Source organism: Humulus lupulus, chromosome 2 (assembly GCF_963169125.1).
Source record: "Humulus lupulus chromosome 2, drHumLupu1.1, whole genome shotgun sequence".
NCBI lineage: Eukaryota > Viridiplantae > Streptophyta > Magnoliopsida > Rosales > Cannabaceae > Humulus > Humulus lupulus.
This window is the reverse complement of record NC_084794.1, coordinates 144,146,668-144,169,898: the sequence shown is the minus strand read 5'-3', so window position 1 is coordinate 144,169,898 and position 23,231 is coordinate 144,146,668. Positions and strand designations below refer to the sequence as shown.

Sequence of the window (23,231 nt, the reverse complement as noted above, 5' to 3'; positions counted from 1 at the left end):
TCTCAAGAAACACTCTCTCTCTCTAGCTCTCTATCTCTCTCTCTCTCCAAAACCAAAACACTCTCCCTCTCTAATCTCCATTGATGCAATTTTTTCTCCATGAGCCAAGAACACTCGTTTCCCCATTGAAGGAGGGAGAAGCTCAAGAGCACACTTGTGTAGAGTAAGTTTCAAAACCTACTTCATGTTTCTCCTCTTTTCCTCTTCAAACCCGAAACCCTACGGGTTTATTTTTCATGCATGTGATATAATAGTCATGCTTGACATTGATCTTGTGTTCTAATGGTTCAAGAGAAGCTTGTACAGGTATGATCTTATAAGGATTTAGAACTTTGGCGATCAAGTGAAATAAAAGTAATAGATCTTGGTAGTTTGCATGTTTTCTCCCTCATCTAAGTCTTTCTACCCTAACTCTCTCTTAAAAATCTGTATGTGGGACTTTGGGGCTTAGTTTGAGAGTGTATAGCACAAGGGGAAGTTTGAGGAAGCTAAGGAAAACACATCTCCAAGCTAGAACTATCAAAGGTAAAAATTTATGGTTGTTCTTGAGTTTTGTGATTTATGTTGGTAGATCTGGTTGTATAAGTTATTTTAATGGTTTTTGGAGTTTACTTTATGCTTAAGGTTGATATTGTGTGATTTGAAGATTTTCATGCATGCATGTGGCTAGGGTTGTGCTAGAAATCCTTATTGTTGTTAGGTTGTGTAAAAATGCATGCTGCCAAAATTTCGTGGTCTGGCATCCAACGGGTTAGATCGCACTCTACTACCTCTGTTTATAAAAAAAAATTTAGTTGCATATTTCTCTGTAATTACTTGAGATAGGCTTTGGAAAATCATAAAAAGGCATTTTTAAACCCAAGTTATGCACGTTTTGGCATTTTGTTGTAAATCTGGAAAAATTCTGGGCAGCATGCCCTGCCCAGATTGTTTTGACTTTTGAATGGGTTTTAATAATCAAAAGGATATGAAACTTGGTAGGGTATTATTTTAAACATTTATAAGGTTCAATATAAATTTTTAGAATAAAATGTGTTACGGGTTAAGAAATATGACTTTTCAAAGTTTACCCTAAAATCTGGAAATAAAATTTCTAGGCAGCAAGCACTGCCTAGATTGCTTTAAACATTTTGATGTGTTATGTTTCTCCAAAAATTATGAAATTTTTAAGAAAGATAATTTATACATGTAAAAATATACCTGTAAAATTTTAGAAAGAAATGGGCTACGGTCTGAGACAAATAAATTTCCAAAGTACCTTAAGATCTGGGAAAAACTTCTGGGCAGCAGGCACTGCCCAGATTGCTTTAAATATTTGAATGGGTTTTGCAATCCAAAAAATTATGAAATTTTTAGGGGAGTTAGTTAAGTTGTATATAATGACTCCTGTAAAATTTTATAGAAAAATGTGCAATGTTTTAAGAGAAATAAGTTTTCCCTAAAATTTGAAAAGTAGTAATTTTTAACCTTAATGAAAAATAATTTTTGGGAGGATAGTTCTCTTAACCTAAAACAATTTATGACGTGAGACTTTCGTCTAAGTTCCTGTCCTTATGAAACAGAATACGTGAATGATAGTTTAAGGGTTGTGGTTAAAAAACTCCATTGAGGGCAAAAGCTTAAAATAGGACTTTATCACTTTAAAACATATAATGACATTAAAGTTTTGGAAATGAGAAGAAATATTCATTTGCAAAGATAACTAAGGATTTTAAGATTTAACAATCCCAAATCATCTTGAATTAATTTAGAAGTTGATTTTTACCATTTTATAAGTTAAGGGTCCAATTGTCATTCTTTTAAAAAATAACATAAAAAGAGATCCTAGGTTATGGATAAAATGGTAAGAGTGAGATTTTGGGTTTTGAAGAACCTTTAAGAGAACGGGATAACATTGCCAGATATTAATTGTAAAGTGTCAAAAAATGGTAGTTTTGTAAATGATAGAAAATGGTAAACTTTCGTAAGAGGACGACAAGCTGGTATTTTTCTAAAGTTATGAGTTGGGTAGAACTCTTTTTTCCTAAAACCAAAATACGAGTTATCCCATAAGAGGGTTCTTTAGTTAAAGAATATTAAGATGCACGGCACGGAGAGCGTGCTGCAGCGAGGTCGATTTTCTCTTGATACTGTAAAGACTAAACAAATTCCGGCCTTATGCACTGTAAGGTGTAAAAGAGGTTACAGTATAGAGTCTCTAAGAGAACTTTATTGCATGTAGTTATCATATAATATTAGCTATAAGAGTATGCCATAGTTTAATCTGAGTACACAGTATTAATTACAGTAACCGCAAAAGGCAAAATCAATAGCAGTGTTAAAGATCCAGCTGGGAACTAAGGACTCCAAGTAAGTTAGCCTTTCTCTTTCTTGGCTACAACATGAATGTAATAGTGTGTGCTTGTAGTAGTAGATTACACTAGTTTTTTTCAGGTCATTAATACCAGGGTATGCTTAATGCCTACCTTTGCAATGCTTATGCATTCTGCAGCTTAATGGTAAGTAAGTTTGGGTTGGAGCCAGAACCTTATTGTAATACTGTCCGGGTTGGAGCCAGGACATGTAAAATATAGTTTGGGTTAGAGCCAAGACATGATGATATTATAGTCCAGGTTGGAGCTAGGACATGGTGAAATTATAGTCCGGGTTGGAGCCAGGACACGGTGAAATTATAGTCCGGGTCAGAGCCAGGACATGGTGAAATTATAGTCCGAATTGGAACTAGGACATGTGTCACCTCGTGCACTTAGGGTAACTCCTCCATGTGTCACCGCCACCCTGGCGGCCACCCTGAACACCCTAACCCCTCCTATCAGGACCAGCAGTGGTCGAAGTGTCAGGGGTCTTCCTTCTCATATGACTGGGGCCTCTGCCCCTACCAAGCCCTATGGATGGAGGCACTACCCTGTGAACATCTCGTCTCGCAGTGCTCTCCCTCCAGATCTTGTTTTCTGCCTATTCAGCAGTAAGTTCCTTCTCAACCTCCTGGGCATAAGTGGTCTGCCTAGGTACCGAGGTAATCCTCACATCCTGGGCTATCATAGCATTGAGCCCCTGGATGAATCTGTACTGTCTGGCCACATCTGTAGGCACCAAATATGATGCAAACTTTGCTAGTCTATCAAACTTCGGGGTGTATTCTATAACTGTCATACTGCCCTGTACCAGTCCTGTAAATTCATTTATCTTCGCGGTCCTGATAGCAACATTGTAATACTTCTGGTTGAACAAATCTCTAAACCCATCCCAACTCAAAGTAGAAATATCTCTAGTCTGTGATGCCACTTCCCACCAAATACGGGCATCCTCTCTAAGAATACAGGTGGCACAGGCCACCCTATCATTACCTTCTACCCTCATGAAATCAAAGATAGAAGTAATCATACTCATCCATTGTTCTCCTTTAGTGGATCTTGTCCTCCCTTAAAGGTTGGAGGATGTTGTCTCCTGAACCGCTCAAACAGTGGCTCCCACCTGCTCCCCACCTCAGGTTTCTGTATAACCGGTGCCACAGTAGGTGGAACAATAGGTGCAGCACTCCCTGACGGAGCCTGTTGTCTCAGTAAGCAAAATTGTTCTTCCTGACTCTGTAACCAAGCTTGCATGTCTACAAGTATCTGCTGCCAGTTCTTAGGGACTGGCGGAGGGTTCTGGCTTTGATCATCATCTCTAGCCTTAGACCCTGTGCCAGCTAGTCGTATAGATCACCATGTATGCATACCTATCCAAGTTTATCTATAATCAATGACTTGGTAGTCAGACAATGATGACCAGTAACAATCTTTCCATGGTCCACCATTGGAACTCAATCAACCACAAGCAATCAAGATGCAAACAACCATTCAAATATTCATTCACATGCAATAGTGATGCTAATAAGCATGCCTTAATATCATCACATAGCAGTCAAGGGCTAGGAACTATCAGTATCTCATGCTCCCTATTAAACATACATATTAAAGAATTCATATTCTATTCAACACTTAGGCATACAATCACATATATACATTTATCAAATCCTGAGTCAAGCTTGTCTATAGCGGCGAGTGTACATGTCCAGCCAGTCTTCAGGAACCCTTAAACGTAGATGACTCTGATACCAAGTTGTAACGCCCTGGATAGCCAAGACTGTCACACTGTGTATTTGAAATAGTGCAAGACTGTCACTTACTTAGCCAACAAAAGTTTATTTAGTGGAGCATTTCACCGCTGGTAAAAGTGGTCCTGCCGGCGAAAGTCCCATCACCCCTTACTAGAAATTAGTGTTTTCTATAATTTCAAATATCTGAGAGACAATCAAATGGTTGATTAAATTGAAATTGACTCATCAATTCTTAAGTTAGGAGTTGATTGGACGATTATGGTGAGATCAAGACCGATTAATAGAAATCAGAACAACTTAACGTTTAACATTCAATAAGAACAGTGTTAGTTAGTTCAATTGTTGATATTTAAACACTCATGACTCAATCGAACCATTTATTACTTTTCAACTAACTAATAATTAGCTAATGTTTCAAGAAATTACTAATTCGCAGTTAGATTAACATCGTTACACACAAATCATAACACTTTAAGTGCTAACGGTTAATAAGAAAAGTTGTAAATATTAGAGAGTATGTATCTAGAAACACTATACGTACAATTAAACTGTTGATTAGTTCTAAACTATCACTTAATTATCAAAGGTTACTACAAACTATGAGCTCATGGTGAGATCAACACCGATCAAACAGATTTAACTGCAAATAGCTAAGAAAACACTATTAGTAAGTTTATATGTTAATCTCGGAACAATCCGAAAAAAATAAAACCATTGATTAAGTTTTCCACACTCAAAACATATAAAATGATGCAAGTAAACCAAAAAAAATTGTCTACAAGTTTTAAATTTTTTTGATTATTTCAAACCAAAAAAAAATTTCTAGCGCAAAACATTACATTTCCCAGTGAGGATACGACATTTCCCAGGGAATGATGAAGACCTTTCCCGGTGATATACACAAATGCATCACCAAAAGTCTACTTAGATTCCCAAACAAAATTCACCAACCCTATGTCGGCACGTTTGGTGGACAGCGTTGGCAAAACATGCTTTTGTGGGCGACAAAATGCACCGGGAACAAATGGAACTTTTGTTGGCAAAAAAATGGAACTCGCCGACGAAAATCACATTTCTTGTAGTGTAATATGCATATACTAACCCTAGAACAAAAAGTATAATTTACCCCCAATTCTAACTCTCTCATAATTAAGATCAATTCTTTTTAGTAATTTCACACAAATCTAATAGTTTTCAAATCCTTTAATTAACTTGTGGCCCAAAATTCCTCTAACTTATACTATCGCCCTTAGCTACATAATTTATGACACTTTTGCCCTTACTACTTGAATGAATTATTATTGTTGTTCATAAACGTACTCAATTTCAATAAATGATCACATAAAAATTTATTAATTATAAACATAGTCAAATAGACATGTAACATGTAAACACATAAAATTACAAAAATACCCCTAAAGCTTACTAGATTACGAAATTACCCCCTTATTAAGGAAACCAATATTACAAAAGCAGAAGTTCAAAATCAATTAGAAAGGAAAATGAAAGTGGATAGAAGTAATAAGGGTTGTGCATATTTTTCAAATAATTTCAAATTTTTTGTGAAGAGCATGGAATAATATATGAATGTACCACCCCACATACTCCACAACAAAATGGTATAGCAGAAAGGAAAAATAGAACATTTCTTGAGATTATCAATGCTATTCTATTACATTCAAAATTGAGTTTTATTTGTTGGGTGAAGCCTTGCTACTCGCATGTCATATTTTGAATTGTATTCCCATGAAGAAAAATAATATATCTCCATATGAGTTATGGAAATGAAAGAAATCAAACATTGATTATCTTAAAGTGTGGGGGTGTCTTTCTTATTGCAAGAACACGGATCCTAAAAGGACCAAGTTGGGTCCAAGGGCTATAAGATGTTCATTTGTGGGCTATGCCTCAAATAGCCAAGCTTAAAGATTATTAGACTTAGAGTCTAATGTGATAAATGAATCGAGAGAGATTGAGTTTTTTGAGAACTTGTCATGTTATGAGAACAAACTAAAAGAACCTATTCAAATTAGTGAGCCTCAAGAGGCGACTCCTAAAATGGTTGGTGAGCAACATCTATTGCCTAGAAGAAGCCAAAGGCTCAAAGACTTGGGATCAAGTGAGAAATGTTCTCAAATAAATAACGAGGAAGTTACTTGGAAATATCCAATAGCACTTCAATTAGAAGATAATCCCAAAAATTTCAAAGAAGTTATGTCCTCAAGGGACTCCGCTTTTTGGAATGAGGAAATAGATTCAATTATGTCTAACCACACTTGGAAATTGGTTGACCTTCCAAAAGGGTCTAAACCTATTGGGTGAAAATGTGTATTTAGAATAAAATACCATATTGATGACACCATATAAACATTCAGTGCTAGATTCCACGGGAATCAAACAAAAGGAGGGAATAGATTACTTTGACACATATGCACTGTAGTGTCCCGAAACTTTTAATAGAATTAAGTGCTTTGATTAGCGTGTTGGGAGGACACATGGGTTAATTATGTGTGAATTAATTTATTTATGTGATTTATATGATTATATGATTCAGTATGTGTGAATATGTGTATTAAATGTGTTTAAAGACCCACTTTTGTTAAAAAGGGGCGTTTTTGTAATTTTGACCCGTTGAGGGTATATTTGTAATTTTTATGTGTTATGTGCTTGGGACCACATTATTATGTGGATATTCATGATATTCGACACAGGTGGATCCTTTCGAGCACGTTTAGCAAAAAATTCACAAAATGGATAAATGCTCGACTCGGGTCGAGCCTAGGGGTATTTTGGGAATTTTTAATATTTTAGGACATATTGGTAAATGGAATATATTGGGGGAAATTTTTAATAAGTTGGGACTTATTGATAAATGGAATATATTGACCAAGAATGTAAAGAATTTGGCTAAGTGTTTGGGTCAGCTGCCATTCACGTTCGACACATCCTTTTCTCTTCCATTTTTCTAGACTCTTCTTTGCTCTTGCACTTGGGTTCATTCCAAAGGATAAATTTTGAGTATTGAGGAGATTTGTAGAATTCAAGATTTCTATTGGGAGTGGGAGCAACTAAGTTCACCATTAAGCCAAGAATCTCGAAATTTTCAAAGAGGTAAACTACCTTGTTCTCTTATTTTTCTTTAAGCTCTTGATGTTGTTCTTGGTGAAGTTGGGGTTTGGTATTTCAATTTGAAATTTAAGGACTCTAGGTTGTTGGGTTATGTATATTTGTAATAGAAACTAGTTTATGAACTGATTTTGTAAATTCAATTTCCATCTTAACCATGAATTTAGTTCGGATTTTCATATTTTTGGGATAAAAGTTGAGTTTGAAACTCAATTATAGAAATTTGTGATTTTAGTGTGTTTTTGGTGAGTTATGAGTATTATGATGTTGTTTGAAGGTTATAATATTGGTTTGTGGTCAATTGGTGCTCAAATTCTGCTAGAAAATCTATTTAGGTTGAGTTTTTGAGGCTGGTATTGTAAGGGAAAATCACAGGTTTCTAGGTTTATCGCAGTGGTGTCATGGCACCTCTGGGTGAGGGCCGCGACACAAATGCATTTCCTTGAGAGCAGTGTTTTCCTCTTAATTCTCTAGGGTCACGACCCTTTAGGAGGGCATCGCGACACTAATGCCTTTTCAAGGTAAATTTTTTAGGGTTTTGGGAATTAGGCTCGGAGGGCTTGGGGGACGATTCCATTACCTAGTGGGGTGGAATTAGAGATCTGGAGAGCTAGGGCTTAGTCTTGGAGCTCTTTATCATATATAGTTCCTAATAAGTGTGCCATTTATGTTGTGACTAGGGTTTTCTCAAGGCTCAAAAGAATGATTGCACTCGGGGTCGTTCCTTTTCATACACAGGACTTGAGGTAACAAAATTGGCACATGCACTGTTTATAGGGCGATGGCCCCGACTATTGAACGCGGTTATAACTGTGTGTTGAAACTGATTAGGATTATATATTCATGTTATTGTGATTGCATCTGTGGTATCTATTGTCATGCATTTGTTTGTGTATGATCAGCAAGAGGGTCGTAATTGGCAATAATCATGGAGAATGTAGGCCATTATGCACCTGTTCTGTAACGCCCTGGTTACCCCAAAATAGTTACGGTGATCGGTGAACCGGAAATTTGACTCGCTACCCGAGTCCTTTGGTTAAAAATGTGTCCTGGGTGTAATTAACAGGTTAAGGTGTAAAATCAATAAAATGGAAAGGATATATTTTAATATAAACTGCTCATGAGCTATTCAAAACATTTACAAGTTATTTACAGTGCAAAAAGGTCACTACTATTTCAAATTTACAACCCTGCCGACCTAAGCGGCAAAAATAGGGTAAACCCCCTAATTCCTCTAAGAACTCCTTGGCCGTGGTGGTCAAGAGGCCACATATGTACACACCACCACCTAAGCTCTCCACTCAAGGCTGGGTGAGCTTTTCTTTCCCTTTACCTGCACCACATAGCACCCATGAGCCAAGGCCCAGCAAGAAAACACAATATAGCATGATATAATATCAACAATGATCATAATAATCATTCAGGACTATCAGTCCAAAACAGATAGGTGACAGTCGCAAAACTTACAAAAGTGGGTACAGCTCCCTTTAGCCTTGTGACGATAGGGTCACCGGGGCTTAATAAATAAGTGAACCTTTCACTAGCTTAAATAGGATAGGTGCATGGTGATTAGTCACCAACATAACCTTCCTCATGACTCTCGAGTCATAACTATGGAAAATCGTTCCCTAACGATGTGAAAAACGATCACCTAGGCCCTTGGCCCTGGCTCTCAGTAACTAGTCTCAGACTAGTCAAGCGCTTATAAGTTCATAGACCGTAGGGTCAGTCTAGTGTTAATGCCTTAGAGTCATTCAACACTGATATCGATTAGATTTAATCTTCATTTGGCCCGGCGTTCATAACGCTCTGCCATTTCTGACTCTTAGTTCAGTATCCCTGACTAGTCAGTACATATACAAGTATATCACATTTGCTAGCATTTAATAAGCAATCCATGTCCACATTTATCAACCAACATGCCTCAACAACAACCATGCATGTCATATATACATAGGGTGCAGTTTTCTTACCTCCTGTTCGAGCGAAAGATAATAATAAGAACGACTCTTGAGAACGATCGACCTTTTGGTTCTTTAGCGATTACCTGGTCATAACCAATTACGGGATTCCATCAATAAAATGAATAACAAAGGGTTCCCAAACCCAAACCTAGCCTCTGAGACATCAAGTACTACTAAACCAGGTAGTAGGATCGACCCCGAGGCCTAAGACTAACATCCCTAAGCCAAAAAGCCATTTCTGGCCACAAAGCCACTAAGGGTCGCGACCCTCCTTGGCCATGCCGCGGCCCACCCCTCAAACAGAGGCGGCCAAATTCAGCACTCTTCAAGGGCCGCGGCCCTCCCTGGCCATGCCGCGGCCCAACCTCCAGTTCAGCCAAAATCCCTGTTTTTCTTCCCTTGCGATTTCTCTTGGAACCAACCTTTCAAACCAAGCTTAAACACCACTCAAACCTCCAATACAACCCCTAAAATTGATCTATAACACTCCCTCATCAAAACCCAAGTGAAATCCCAACCAAAACTTCCATCAATTCCAACTATCCACAACAAAATCACAAGCTGAAAACTAACACCAAAACAGAGCATACCAAAAAACTAATGGCTGGAAACTTACCTCAAACTCAGGTTGTGATGCTCTTCAATGGTGGAACACTCTCCCAAACTTCCAAGGTCTACTTCCCAAGCTTGAATCTTCAACAAGAGCTCAAAAATCACAAAGGAAATGGAGGAAGGAGAAGGTACGAGTAAGCTCAAGAACTTGCTCTGTTTTTCTCTCTACTTCACAGCATAAAGGAGTTTATATCTATCCTAGGGGTAAAAAGACCATTATACCCCTAGGTCAATTATGGGTTTATAAAGGCTCCTAAGGGCAAATCCTTCCTTTCCAACCTATCTCGTTAATCATAATTAACGCTCTCCAATTCCCACTATTCTCAATAATCCCAAACACCAATAATTCATAACTCGTTACCCTTTTACTCCCGGCAACGTTCTAATCTTTAAAATCACCCTGAGACTCAACTCGAGCCCCGAACTTAAACCCGTTCTGACCAGACCGCTAACTAGTAATCCAGGATCGTCTCATGCCGAATTGCTCAAACAAACCCACATTATAATGTGGTCTCAATAACATGTCACCGACATGCATACAAATATACAATTATACCCTCAACGGGCCAAATTACCATCACACCCCTGTAATTAAAATATGGACCCACATGCATGCATTTAACATCATATTATAACATAATTCACATATACATGCATAATATCATTTAAAGGCATAATTAAACAAGTATAGCCCTCCCGGCCTACTAATCCCGCCATTAAACCACATCGGGGAAATTGGGGCATTACAACTATCCCCTCCTTACAGAAATTTTGTCCTCAAAATTTACATGAACAGCTCGGGATACTGATCCTGCATATCTGATTCCAGCTCCTAGGTCGCTTCCTCGACCTTGCTGTTCCTCCACAATACCTTAACCAAAGGTATCTTCTTATTCCTGAGGACCTTATCTTTCCTATCAAGTATCTGAACTGGCTGTTCCTCAAAGGAGAGATCTAGCTCAAGCTCCAGATCTTCATAACTCAAAATATGGCTCACATTAGATTCATACCTCCGAAGACTCTAAGGCGAGACTCTAAGGAAGACATAGTCTCCTACCTGGAACTCCACGTTCCTGCGCTTGGGATCTACATAGCTCTTCTGTCTACTCTGAGAAGTAAGCATTCGTGCTCTAATCTTCTCAATGGCCTCACTGGTCCTTTGAACTGCCTCAGGACCTAAGTATCTCCTTTCACCTGTCTCGTCTCAATGAACGGGAGATCTACATTTCCTACCATACAGGATCTCATAAGGTGCAACTCCAATGGTAGACTGATAACTGTTGTTATAGGAGAACTCTATCAAAGGCAAATACTTACTCCAATATCCACCGAAGTCCAGCACACATGCTCGCAACATGTCTTCCAATATCTGGATCGTCCTCTCAGATTGCCCATCTGTCTGAGGATGATAAGCGGTACTAAACTTCAGCTGTGTCCCCATGGCCTTCTGCAAACTCCCCCAAAACTTGGAAGTAAAAGTAGGGTCCCAATCTGACACGATCGACCTAGGCGCATCATGGAGCCGCACGATCTCTCTCACATAGAGATCTGCATACTGGTCAACTGTATAAGTAGTCCTCACTGGCAGAAAGTGAGCTGACTTGGTGTAGTGATCCACTATCACCCAAATAGAATCATGCTGACCAACAGTCCAGGGTAAGCCCACCACAAAATCCATTGTGATGTCTTCCCACTTCCACTCTGGAATATCCAGAGGCTGTAGTAACCCTGCCGGCCTCTGATGCTCAACCTTGACCTGTTGACATGTCAAGCACTTAGCCACATACTCTACTACATTTCTCTTTATCCCTGGCCACCAATACAACGATCTTACATCCTAATACATCTTCGGGTGCCTGGATGCGAAGAGTAAGGTGTAGTATGAGATTCATCCAGAATCTCTCGCCTCAAAGCAGTGTCTAATGGAAGACATATCTGCCCCTTGTATCTCAACAAGCCTAACTCAGACACTGTATAATCTCTGGACGCTCCAACTAGAACATCTTCTCTGATCTTGATCAGCTGTGGATCACTCAGCTGACCCTCCTTAATGCTCTCTAATAGCGTAGACTGTAGCGTGATGTTAGCCAACTGGCCCACCAGCAACTCTATACCAGCTCTGGTCATGTCATCTTCTAACTCCCTGGCTATCAGCCTCATACCATAAATTTGACCCGGACCCTTCCGGCTTAAAGCATCAACAACCACGTTGGCTTTTCCTGGATGATACAGAATCTCACAGTCATAATCTTTCACTAACTCTAGCCAACGCCTTTGCCTCATATTAAGATCTTTCTGGGTGAACAAGTACTTCAGGCTCTTGTGGTCTATATAAATTTCACACTTCTCTCCATAGAGATAATGCCTCCATATCTTCAAGGCAAAGACCACAGCTGCTAACTCTAAATCATGAGTAGGATACCTCTTTTCATACTCCTTCAGCTGATGAGAAGCATAAGCAATTACCTTCTCTGATTGCATCAAAACACAGCCCAAACCCTGATGAGAAGCATCGCAATAAATCACAAGCTTCTCCTGATCTGTCGGAAGACTCAGAATCGGAGCTGTAATCAACCTCTGCTTCAGTTCCTGGAAGCTGTTCTCACATTTATCTGACCACACAAATTTTTGACTCTTGCGTGTCAGCTCAATCAATGTAATAGCTATCTTTGAGAACCCTTCCACGAAACGCCTATAATATCCCACCAATCCAAGGAAACTTCTAACTTCAGAAGCATTCTTTGGCCTTGGCCAATCTCTGACCGCTTCGATCTTTGCTGGATCTACTTTAATCCCCTCCTTACTGACAATATGTCGAAGAAAGGATACCTGAGACAACCAAAACTCACACTTCTTGAATTTAGCAAACAATCTGTGTTCCCTCAATCTTTGTATAACCAATCTCAAGTGATACTCATGTTCTGACTCTGACTGAGAATATACCAGAATGTCATCAATAAAGACAATCACAAACTGGTCCAAATAATCCTTGAATACTCTGTTCATCAGATCCATGAAAGCAGCAGGGGCATTAGTCAATCCAAAAGACATAACTAGGAACTCATAATGCCCATACCTAGTACGAAAAACAGTCTTTGGTATGTCTCCTTCCTTGACCCTCAACTGATGATAACCAGAACGAAGGTCGATCTTTGAGAATACCTTTTTACCTTGCAACTGATCAAACAGATCATCTATCCTTGGCAAATGATACTTATTCTTAATTGTCAGCTTATTTAGTTCTCTGTAATCTATACACATTCTCAAAGAACCATCCTTCTTCTTTACAAACAGAACTGGCGCACCCCAAGCTGAGAAACTAGGTCTGATAAAACCTAAATCCAACAGTTCTTGCAACTACACCTTTAATTCTTTCAACTCAGCTGGGTCCATTCTGTAAGGCGCTCTAGACACTGGGTCCGTCCCTGGTGCCAGTTCTATAATGAACTCAATTTCTCTATGCGGTGGCAACCCTGGTAGATCTTCTGAAAACACATCCAGAAATTCACAAACCAGTCTAGTATCCTCTGGTGTCACTGGCATGACCTGGGTGGTATCAACCACGCTGACTAAGAATCCAATGCAACCTCCTTGCAATAAATCCCTAGCCCTCAATGCAGAGTTCATAGGAATACGGGGTCCATGCACAGCACCAACAAACACAAAATGATCCTCACCTTCAGGCTCAAAGGTGACCATCTTCCTTCTGCAATCACTGGTTGCCCCATACTTTGCCAACCAATCCATACCTAGTATCATATCAAAGTCAGTCATAACCAACTCTATTAAGTCCACCGACAACTCTCTGCCCTCCACTGTCGCTGGAAAAGATCTAACCCACCTCCTGGATACCACTAACTCTCCAGTGGGCAATAAAGTACCAAACCCCACAGCATAAAAATCACAAGGTCTACACAGTCTATCAATAACACGACTAGCAACAAAATAATGTGTAGCACCAGAATCAATCAATACATTATATGGGGTTCCAACACTAAGAAGCTGACCTGTAACAACTGAGGGAGAAGCCTCAGCTTCTGCTTGAGTCAACACGAACACTCGAGCTGGGGCCGAGCTGTCCGCCTTTTTGGGTTCTTCTTTTCTTGCCTTAGGGCAATCCTTTTTAAGATGACCCATCGCTCCACATGAGAAGCAGGCCCTTGCCCTACACTCTCCCAAGTGATGCCTCTTGCATCTTGGGCACTCAGGATAAGACTTCCAGGCTTCACCACCACCTGGACGACCCATAGAAATACCATGGGGCCGCCTATCAGGACCTGGAACTGGGAAGGTGTCAGGAACCTTCCTCTTCTGATTACTGGGGCCTACACCCCTACCTGAACCCACAAATGGAGGACCTGGCCTCCTGAATTCCTTTCTGGCTACACTATCACGCTAGATTCTATTCTCTGTACTCTCAGCTGTGAGTGCCTTCTCAACCACCTGTGCATAGGTAGTAACCCCTGCGACAATGGTGATACGTACATCTCGGGCTAATCTGGGCTGTAGCCCCTGTAAGAATATCTCTCTCCTGGTCCCATCAGTGGGTACCAATTCCATGGAAAACTTTGCCAAACGATCAAACTTTGAGGTGTACTTAGTGACTGATAAATTCCCTTGAAGTAGCCTAATGAATTCCTCAGCTTTAGCTGCCCAGATAGCATCATTATAGTATTTCTCATTGAATAGAGTCTGAAACTCTTCCCAACTCAGGGCATTTACATTCTTGGTCTGGGTAATCACTTCCCACAAAATCCGGGCATCCTACCGAAACATATAGGTGGCACAGGCCACCCTCTCATTACCAGTTACCCTCATAAAGTCAAGGATAGTGGTAATCATGCTCATCCATTGCTCAGCCTTGGCAGGATCTACACTGCCCTCAAATACTAGAGGTTGTTGGTTCCTGAACCTTTCATAGAGAGGCTCCCATTTATTTCCAACCTCATGCAGCTGCCTTTCTACTGGCATCGACATAGGAGGTGCCTCTAATACACTTGCCACATCAGGCGCTTGCTGTTGTTTCAGAAGACGTAACTGTTCTCTCTGCCTTAATATTGTAGCCTGTAAATCACTGACTATCTGCTGCCAGTTTACAGGAGCTGGCTGTGGAATTTGAGACTGGTCATTCTCTTGACCCTGATTGCTATTCTTGTTCTGGCCCTGATCACTCTGGCCAGTTGAAGTGTCTGTCTACCCTGGATTCATTCTTATCTGTCTGATACCTTGTTGAAATAATGATCAATGCAGCCAGTCAGGTAGTAATAACTAAACCTCTTGTCGTCTTACGATCCAAGAACAAGCAGACAATTATCACATTCCACAGTCATACAGATATTCAGGCAGATACGTGTCTATAGCATTTAGCACTCAGCATGTATCACATAATAGTTCATAAACAACAGTACTAATAAGTATGTTCCAACAATCTCAGTACTAATAAGCACACAGTTGCTGAGGATATGATGTTTCAGGGCACAGGTTTAACATGGTGTCTCATGCATACAGGTAAAGCATATATACCATATTTAAGCAGTTATACATATAACTACTTAAATAGTTGCCAAACATTGAGTTGAGCTTGACTTCAGTGATGTGTGTACACACCCAGCCAGTCTGCAGGAACCTTAACCTTGGCATGCTCTGATACCAAGTTGTAATGCTCTGGTTACCCCAGAATAGTTACGGTGATCGGTGAACTAGAAATTTGACTCGCTACCCGAGTCCTTTGGTTAAAAACGTGTCCTGAGTGTAATTAACAGGTTAAGGTGTAAAATCAATAAAAAGGAAAGGATATATTTTAATATAAACTGCTCATGAGCTATTCAAAACATTTACAAGTTATTTACAGTGCAAAAAGGTCACTACTGTTTCAAATTTAAAACCCCGCCGACCTAAGCGACAAAAATAGGGTAAACCCCCTAGGGCCTCTGAGAACTCCTTGGCCGTGGTGGTTAAGCGACCGCATATGTACACATCACCACCTAACCTCTCCACTCAAGGCTTGGTGAGCTTTTCTTTCCCTTTACCTGCACCACATAGCACCCATGAGCCAAGGCCCAGCAAGAAAACACAATATAGCATGATATAATATCAACAATAATCATAATAATCATTCAGGGCTATCAGTCCAAAACAAATAGGTGATAGTCGCAAAAGTCACAAAAGTGGGTATAGCTCCCTTTAGCCTTGTGACGATAGGGTCACCGGGGCTTAATAAATAAGTAAACCTTTCACTAGCTTAAATAGGATAGGTGCATGGTGATTAGTCACCAACATAACCTTCTCATGACTCTAGAGTCATAACTATGGAACATCGCTCCCTAGCGATGTGACAAATGGTCACCTAGGCCCTTGGCCCTAGCTCTCAGTAACTAGTCAAGCGCTTATAAGTTCATCGACCTTAGGGTCGATCCAATGTTAATGCCTTAGAGTCATTCAACACTGATATTGATTAGATCTAATCTTCATTTAGCCCGACGTTCATAACGCTCTGCCATTTCTACTCTTAGGTCAGTATCCTTGACTAGTCAGTACATATACAAGTATATCACATTCACTAGCGTTTAATAAGCAATCCATGTCCATATTTATCAACCAACATGCCTCAACAACAACCACGCATGTCATATATACACAGGGTGCAGTTTTCTTACCTCTTGTTTGAGCGAAAGATAATAATAAGAACGACTCCTGAGAACGATCGACCTTTTGGTTCTTTAGCAGTTACCTGGTCATAACCAATTACAGGATTCCATCAATAAAATGAATAATAAAGGGTTCCCAAAACCAAACCTAGCCTCCGAGACATCGAGTACTACTAAACCGGGTAGTAGGATCGACCCCGAGGCCTAAGACTAACATCCATAAGCCAAAATGCCATTTCTAGCCAAAAAGCCACTAAGGGCCGCGGCCCTCCTTGGCCATGCCGCGGCCCACCCCTCAAACAGAGGCGGCCAACTTCAGCACTCTTCAAGGGCCGCAGCCCTCCCTTGCCATGCCGCGGCCCAACCTCCAGTTCAGCCAAAATCCCTGTTTTTCTTCCCTTGCGATTTCTCTTGGAACCAACCTTTCAAACCAAGCTTAAACACCACTCAAACCTCCAATACAACCCCTAAAATTGATCTATAACACTCCCTCATCAAAACCCAAGTGAAATCCCAACCAAAACTTCCATCAATTCCAACTATCCACAACAAAATCACAAGCTGAAAACTAACACCAAAACAGAGCATACCAAAAAACTAATGGCTGGAAACTTACCTCAAACTCAGGTTGTGATGCTCTTCAATGGTGGAACACTCTCCCAAACTTCCAAGGTCTACTTCCCAAGCTTGAATCTTCAACAAGAGCTCAAAAATCACAAAGGAAATGGAGGAAGGAGAAGGTACGAGTAAGCTCAAGAACTTTCTCTGTTTTTCTCTCTACTTCACAGCATAAAGGAGTTTATATCTATCCTAGGGGTAAAAAGACCATTATACCCCTAGGTCAATTATGGGTTTATAAAGGCTCCTAAGGGCAAATCCTTCCTTTCCAACCTATCTCGTTAATCATAATTAACGCTCTCCAATTCCCACTATTCTCAATAATCCCAAACACCAATAATTCATAACTCGTTACCCTTTTACTCCCGGCAACGTTCTAATCTTTAAAATCACCCTGAGACTCAACTCGAGCCCCGAACTTAAACCCGTTCTGACCAGACCGCTAACTAGTAATCCAGGATCGTCTCATGCCGAATTGCTCAAACAAACCCACATTATAATGTGGTCTCAACAACATGTCACCGACATGCATACAAATATACAATTATACCCTCAACGGGCCAAATTACCATCATACCCCTGTAATTAAAATATGGACCCACATGCATTCATTTAACATCATATTATAACATAATTCGCATATACATGCAAAATATTATTTAATGGCATAATTAAACAAGTATTGCCCTCCCGGCCTCCTAATCCCGCCATTAAACCACATCGGAGAAATCGGGGCATTACATGTTCGGCATAGGCCGTATAACTTGTTTGAAAGCTAATATGAGTTTACTTATAATTTGTGAAGCATATATTTTATGTTGATGCTTAATTGGATACTTTTTTTGCCTAGTTGAGTTTTCTTGATGGGCCTTGGCTCCGGGTGCTTTGTGGGGTAGGTAAGGGCATAGGAAAACTGGACCAGCCATAAGTTGGAAGGCTCTACGGCGGTGTGTGCATACTCAGCCAACTTGGCTACCATGGTCGAGATATATTTTGAGGGACACAGGGTTTAAGTCCAATTTTGCCGCTTAGGTCGGCTATTATTTTGTAACCTTGGTTATAATTGTATTTTGTTTAAAACTTTTTTGAATCCCTTGTATATGCTAAAACTTTTAATGAAAAATCTAATTATTTTGACTAAAATTTTTAGTACCCAAACCATTGTTTAATCTTAATTACACTTTTGAGTTGAAGGATATTCTGATGCTAGTTGGATATCGAGAGTTGGAGATAATCTCTCCACCACTAGTTAGGTGTTTACTCTTGGAGGAGGTGTTATCTCTTGGGCTTCCAAGAAACAAACTTTTATATCACACTCAATGATGGAAGCTGGGTTTATAGCTCTAGCGACAATTGACAAAGAGGTTGAGTGGTTTAGGGATCTCATGTTGGATATCCCTTTTACTGTGGTTATGGTATAGACGATCTCGATACATTGTGATAGTCAAGCTACTCTTAGTTGAGCATATAATAGTGTGTAAAATGGGAATTCTAGACATATAAGTCTAAGACATGAATATGTGAGATAGCTGATTCAATATGGAATCATATCAATCTCATATGTTAAGACAAGTGAGAAGCAAATGCATTAACAAAACCTCTTGTAAGAAGGCTAGTAAGTTCCAATTCAAAGGGGATGGGACTGAATCCTAGAATAAGAGATTCACCAATGATGGCAACGCAACTCCAGCCTTGTTAATATCAAGGAAAATAGCTCAATGGGTAAGAACAAGTCATTGATAAGTGAATGGTTTCAACATGAAAAATTTTACGAGTTCTATCCAAGATGGTTAGTGTTGGTTGCTACAGATTTAAGGTTAAGCCTAGGGCATTTAATGAAGTTCAGTTGAGTGCAACAAGCATCTATAAAATGTAGCAAAGATGTTGTAAGAACTTTACCTATGTGAACTTAGAGGTGGTTCTACCTCTCATGGGAGTTGGAGTTTTTCCCCATAAATTTCATGAAAGGATGAGCACATGGCCATATGAATGCCAAGCCAGAAATTGGGAAAATGAATGATTAAGTGGTGGTGTGTGACGCAGGAGATTCATTTGGGGTATCACCAATTTTATCATAAGGAATACTTGGTTTGAGATTTTAAGCAACCAATGATTTTGATAAGACTTTGTGGTATTTTCACTAAGGTAAAGTTCATGTCGAAGTGGAATTTATTTTAGGCACCAATATTGTTTTGAGCTAGAGATAGAAGTTTGTATTTAACAAAATGGGGAATGTTATGATTGGTTAAAAAAAACAAAGATTAAGTGTTCTTACACAAGGTAGGTTCAAAACACTTAATGATTTCATATACTGAAGATATGAAATTTGAGTTTCAATTGTATGTATTTAAAATTGTGTTTTGGGGCTAAAGTTATATAAAGAGGTATCTAAGGATGCCCAAAAAGTTTTGGAGCATTTGGAAGTGTTTAAGGTCAATTTTGAGAGTTTTGACTTGTCGGAGTGGTGTTGCATCCCCACCCTAGTGGCATTGCCTCGCCTGAAACCCTAAGGTTTTGGCGATCCCCAATAGACAATGCATCACTTGCTGCTAAGCGATGCATCACATACCAGCAGGTGGCGCATTGCCTGAGGTGTCCATACAAATGTGTTTGAAGGATCTAATCCTATTGGTTAGACCTAATGACTATGCCTATACTATAAAAAGGTTCACATAGAGTTTTGAATGACTTGATCACTCTTTCAAATCTCTCTCTCTCTCCTCTCTCTCTCTCTAGCTTTCAAGATCACAAGTTTTCTCCAATAAATTCATAAAGAAAGTGATTTTCTTTGTAAAATTAAAGGCTTGTTCGATCCCACTTCCCATTTCCTCTTAGAAAGGCCTTAAGCAACCATTAAGGACTAGAAAATAGAGAATTTGGACAACAATACTCCTTGTGTATTGTAGTGTTCCAAAATTTGCTAACAAGACTTAGGGCCTTGATTAGCGTGCCTGGAGGGCAATAAGTGATTTATTATATTAATATGTGAATTTGATGAGTTTGTGATTAGAAATGCATGTTTAGGTGAATTAGATATGCATGTGGGCCCCATTTGGTTATTAGGGGCATGTTTGTAATTTTAGCCCATTGAGGGCATAATGCAATATTTGTAATTATAGTGATCTTTACCACGGTAAGTGGTGATATATTTGTGATGCACAATCCAAGACAGTCCTAGAGAGTGGTTTAGCTAGAAATTCACAACGGGGTCAAATACCCGGCTCAGGAGGAGCCTAGGGTATTTTGGGAATATTATATGTGTTCGGGAATTATTGAGTAACAGGTAGTAATTTGGTAATGATTTGGACACGTTGGGATTAACATAGATTTATAGGAATAATAGGGGACTTAACGGGGTATGAAAAATGACAAAATTTCCCTTGGGTTACCTAAGAGGTTAGGAGAAGTTTAAGGGGCAATTGGGTCTTTTGGTAAGGATATACATGGTTTGGGTAGGCTGAGGGGGTCTAAGGAAGTCATTGGAAGTAAGGGATTGGAAAGAAAAAGAAGCTAAAATTCTCTCTCCCTCACTCTCTTGAGGCGTGGAAGGTTTTGGGGATTTTTGAGGTGAAAGCTTTGAATTTAAGGCTGAGAGTTGAGGAATCAAAGCTAGGAGCAAGATTATAGACAGCTGAGGGTCAAAACCATCCTTGAGGTAAGGTTCTTTGCTCTGGTTTTAATGAATTCCTATCATGTTTTAAAAGTTTTGTTCTAGGTTCAAACTTAAGTTTTGATTTTGAGTTTGATAAAGTTATGGAATAGTTCCTGAGCTCTAGTGCTGCTTAAAGTGTATTAGGATGATTATGGGACTCAATTCTGTTGTTTGGGTGTGTTTAGAATGATTTTCAGGGAAGTTAGCTTGTAAAATTTGCATGGGATTTCTGGGTTTCGGGCTTGCGTTGCGGCTCGTTTGAGTATTTAGGCTAGAGGGGCTTCGAAGAATTTCCCAGGCACCGCGGCGCAAGGTTTGGGTGCTGCGACACGTCGCTTAAGGGGGGCTGGACCACGACCCAAAAGTGGATTTTTGGCAAATTGAGGGTTTTTAGCTTGGGAACATGAACGTTAGGGCTCGGGAAGGTTTCTACTACCCAGTTTGGTAGAAACCAAGGTCCCAGAGGCTAGAGTTTTGTCTCGAAGCTATTTAATGGATTAGAACTTGATAGTTGAATTTTGTTCATGCATTGTGACTAGGACTTCTTCAAGGCTCTGGTTAGAAGACTATGCTCGTGATCGCGATGCTCAGGTAGCTTGGGACATAGGTAAGAAAACTGTTGTACCCATAGAGCAGGGCGTGGCCCTATAGTTTGTGTTGCAGGGCACAGCCCTATATGATTATGATTCAGGGTGTAGCCCTATTGTGTATGCTTGTATTTGCTTAAGTGTTTGTTAAGTTTATGCTATGTGTTGCATATCTGTAAATGTACGGCAAGGGCTGGGAACGGCGAAGGCCGAGAACAGCTAGGTCGGTTACGGCAAGAGGCCGAGAATGACATCAAGCACGTGGAGTGCAAGGCCGAGTATGGCAAGGGGCCAGGAGCGACGTTAAGCACGCAGAGTGTGAGCCGCTATGGTGAGACCCTTCTTGGATACCTGGGATACAACACGGTATAGACCGCGAACCCAGGGCCTGGTAAAGTGCCTGGGACGTCATGGCCGTTATGTGTTTAGCATGTTGGCGGCTTTATTATATGTTGATTCATAGTTATGCATATGTTGATTGCTTGTGTTGAGTTTTCATGCTGGGCTTAGGCTCATGAGTGCTCTATGGTGCAGGTAAAGGCAAAGAAAAGGTCGATCAACCATGAGTACGGAGAGCGTGAAGTGGCGTGTACATGTTCAGCCTGCCTGGCTACCATGGCCAGTGGTATTTTTGGGAGACGTTTCTATTAATCTGAATTTTGTCGTTTAGTCGACTTTAATCATATTTTATATTTTAAATATTTCTAAACAGTATTTTGGGATCCCAAATGTATAACGCTTTGTAGTTTCAATGAATGATTACATTTTCAAGTTATGTGACTTTTATTATAGTTTAGCTACACTTTAAACCTAAAACCTCGATTAGCGAGTTAATTGCACATTTTAAACTCACTTAGTAACGACTCTAAGGAAGTAGGGCACTATAACTTGGTATCAGAGCGAGCCAAGGTTTATGGTTCCTAGAGATTGGCCGAACATGTACGCTCGCTGTCAGTGACAAGCTCGACTTAGGGTTGGTTGGTAATGATTGAATTATATGCTTGACTATGTGTTTAAGTGCCCTGTTTGCCTGGTTATTTTATATAGAGCATGATGAATGTGTTAACTTAGGCATGATGCTAGGGCATGGCCCGTTGAGTGTTGTATGCTATTTGTGCAGTGTGGATTGCTGTTATGGTTGGTTGGTGTGAATTGGGAGGTGGTTTTGGATGTTGTTATCATGCCTGATGAGCGGCGTCATTGATTGCAGGCATATTGTTGAGATGCCTCAACAATAATCTAGACTTCGTGGCAGTAGGGCCGAGGATGACAACCAGGGTTAGGACCCTCCACCTACCCCATAGAATTGTCAATAGATGTTTGCCGAAATGGAAGCCAGAATACACCCAAAAGAAGAAGAACTTCGACAGTTTAGGCAACAGGCCCCTCCTCATGGCACTAGGTTGCAAGTTCAGCAAGTTGTGGCGCCGGTGCCAATTCAGCCTGTTATGGAGAATAGGTGGGAACCCTTGTATGAGAGGTTCAGGAAGTAGCATCCTCCCACTTTGAGGGTGGACCAGACCCACTGCAGGTAGAGCAGTGGATGAATATGATTTCCTCCATCCTGGATTTTATGAGGGTGGTAGGGAACGAGAGGGTAGCTTGTGCCAGCTACATGTTCAGAGAAGATGCCCGCATCTGGTGGGATGTAGTGACTCAGAGAAAGAATGTAGCAATTTTGACTTGGGAAGAGTTCAGAAATATCTATAATGAGAAGTATTACAGTGTTGCAGTCCGAGCTGCGAAGGTTGACAAGTTTATCAACCTGACTCAGAACCGGTTAACAGTTACTGAGTATGCCTTGAGATTTGACTGGTTGGCAAAGTTCACACTGGATTTGGTGCTGACTGATGCGTCAAGAAGGGATCGATTTGTACGGGGGTTGAATGTCATGATCGCCCATGATGTTAAGATAACTTTGGA

The 23,231-nt window shown here is 40.2% G+C and overlaps 1 long non-coding RNA gene across 1 annotated transcript; it reads left to right on the top strand.

Moving 5' to 3' along the window:
- Positions 1–22,923, top strand: LOC133816343 (uncharacterized). Its single transcript, XR_009885172.1, has 3 exons — positions 1–163; positions 452–525; positions 21,843–22,923. It is a non-coding gene; the product is annotated as an uncharacterized LOC133816343 (long non-coding RNA).
- Positions 22,924–23,231: the final 308 nt, after the last annotated feature.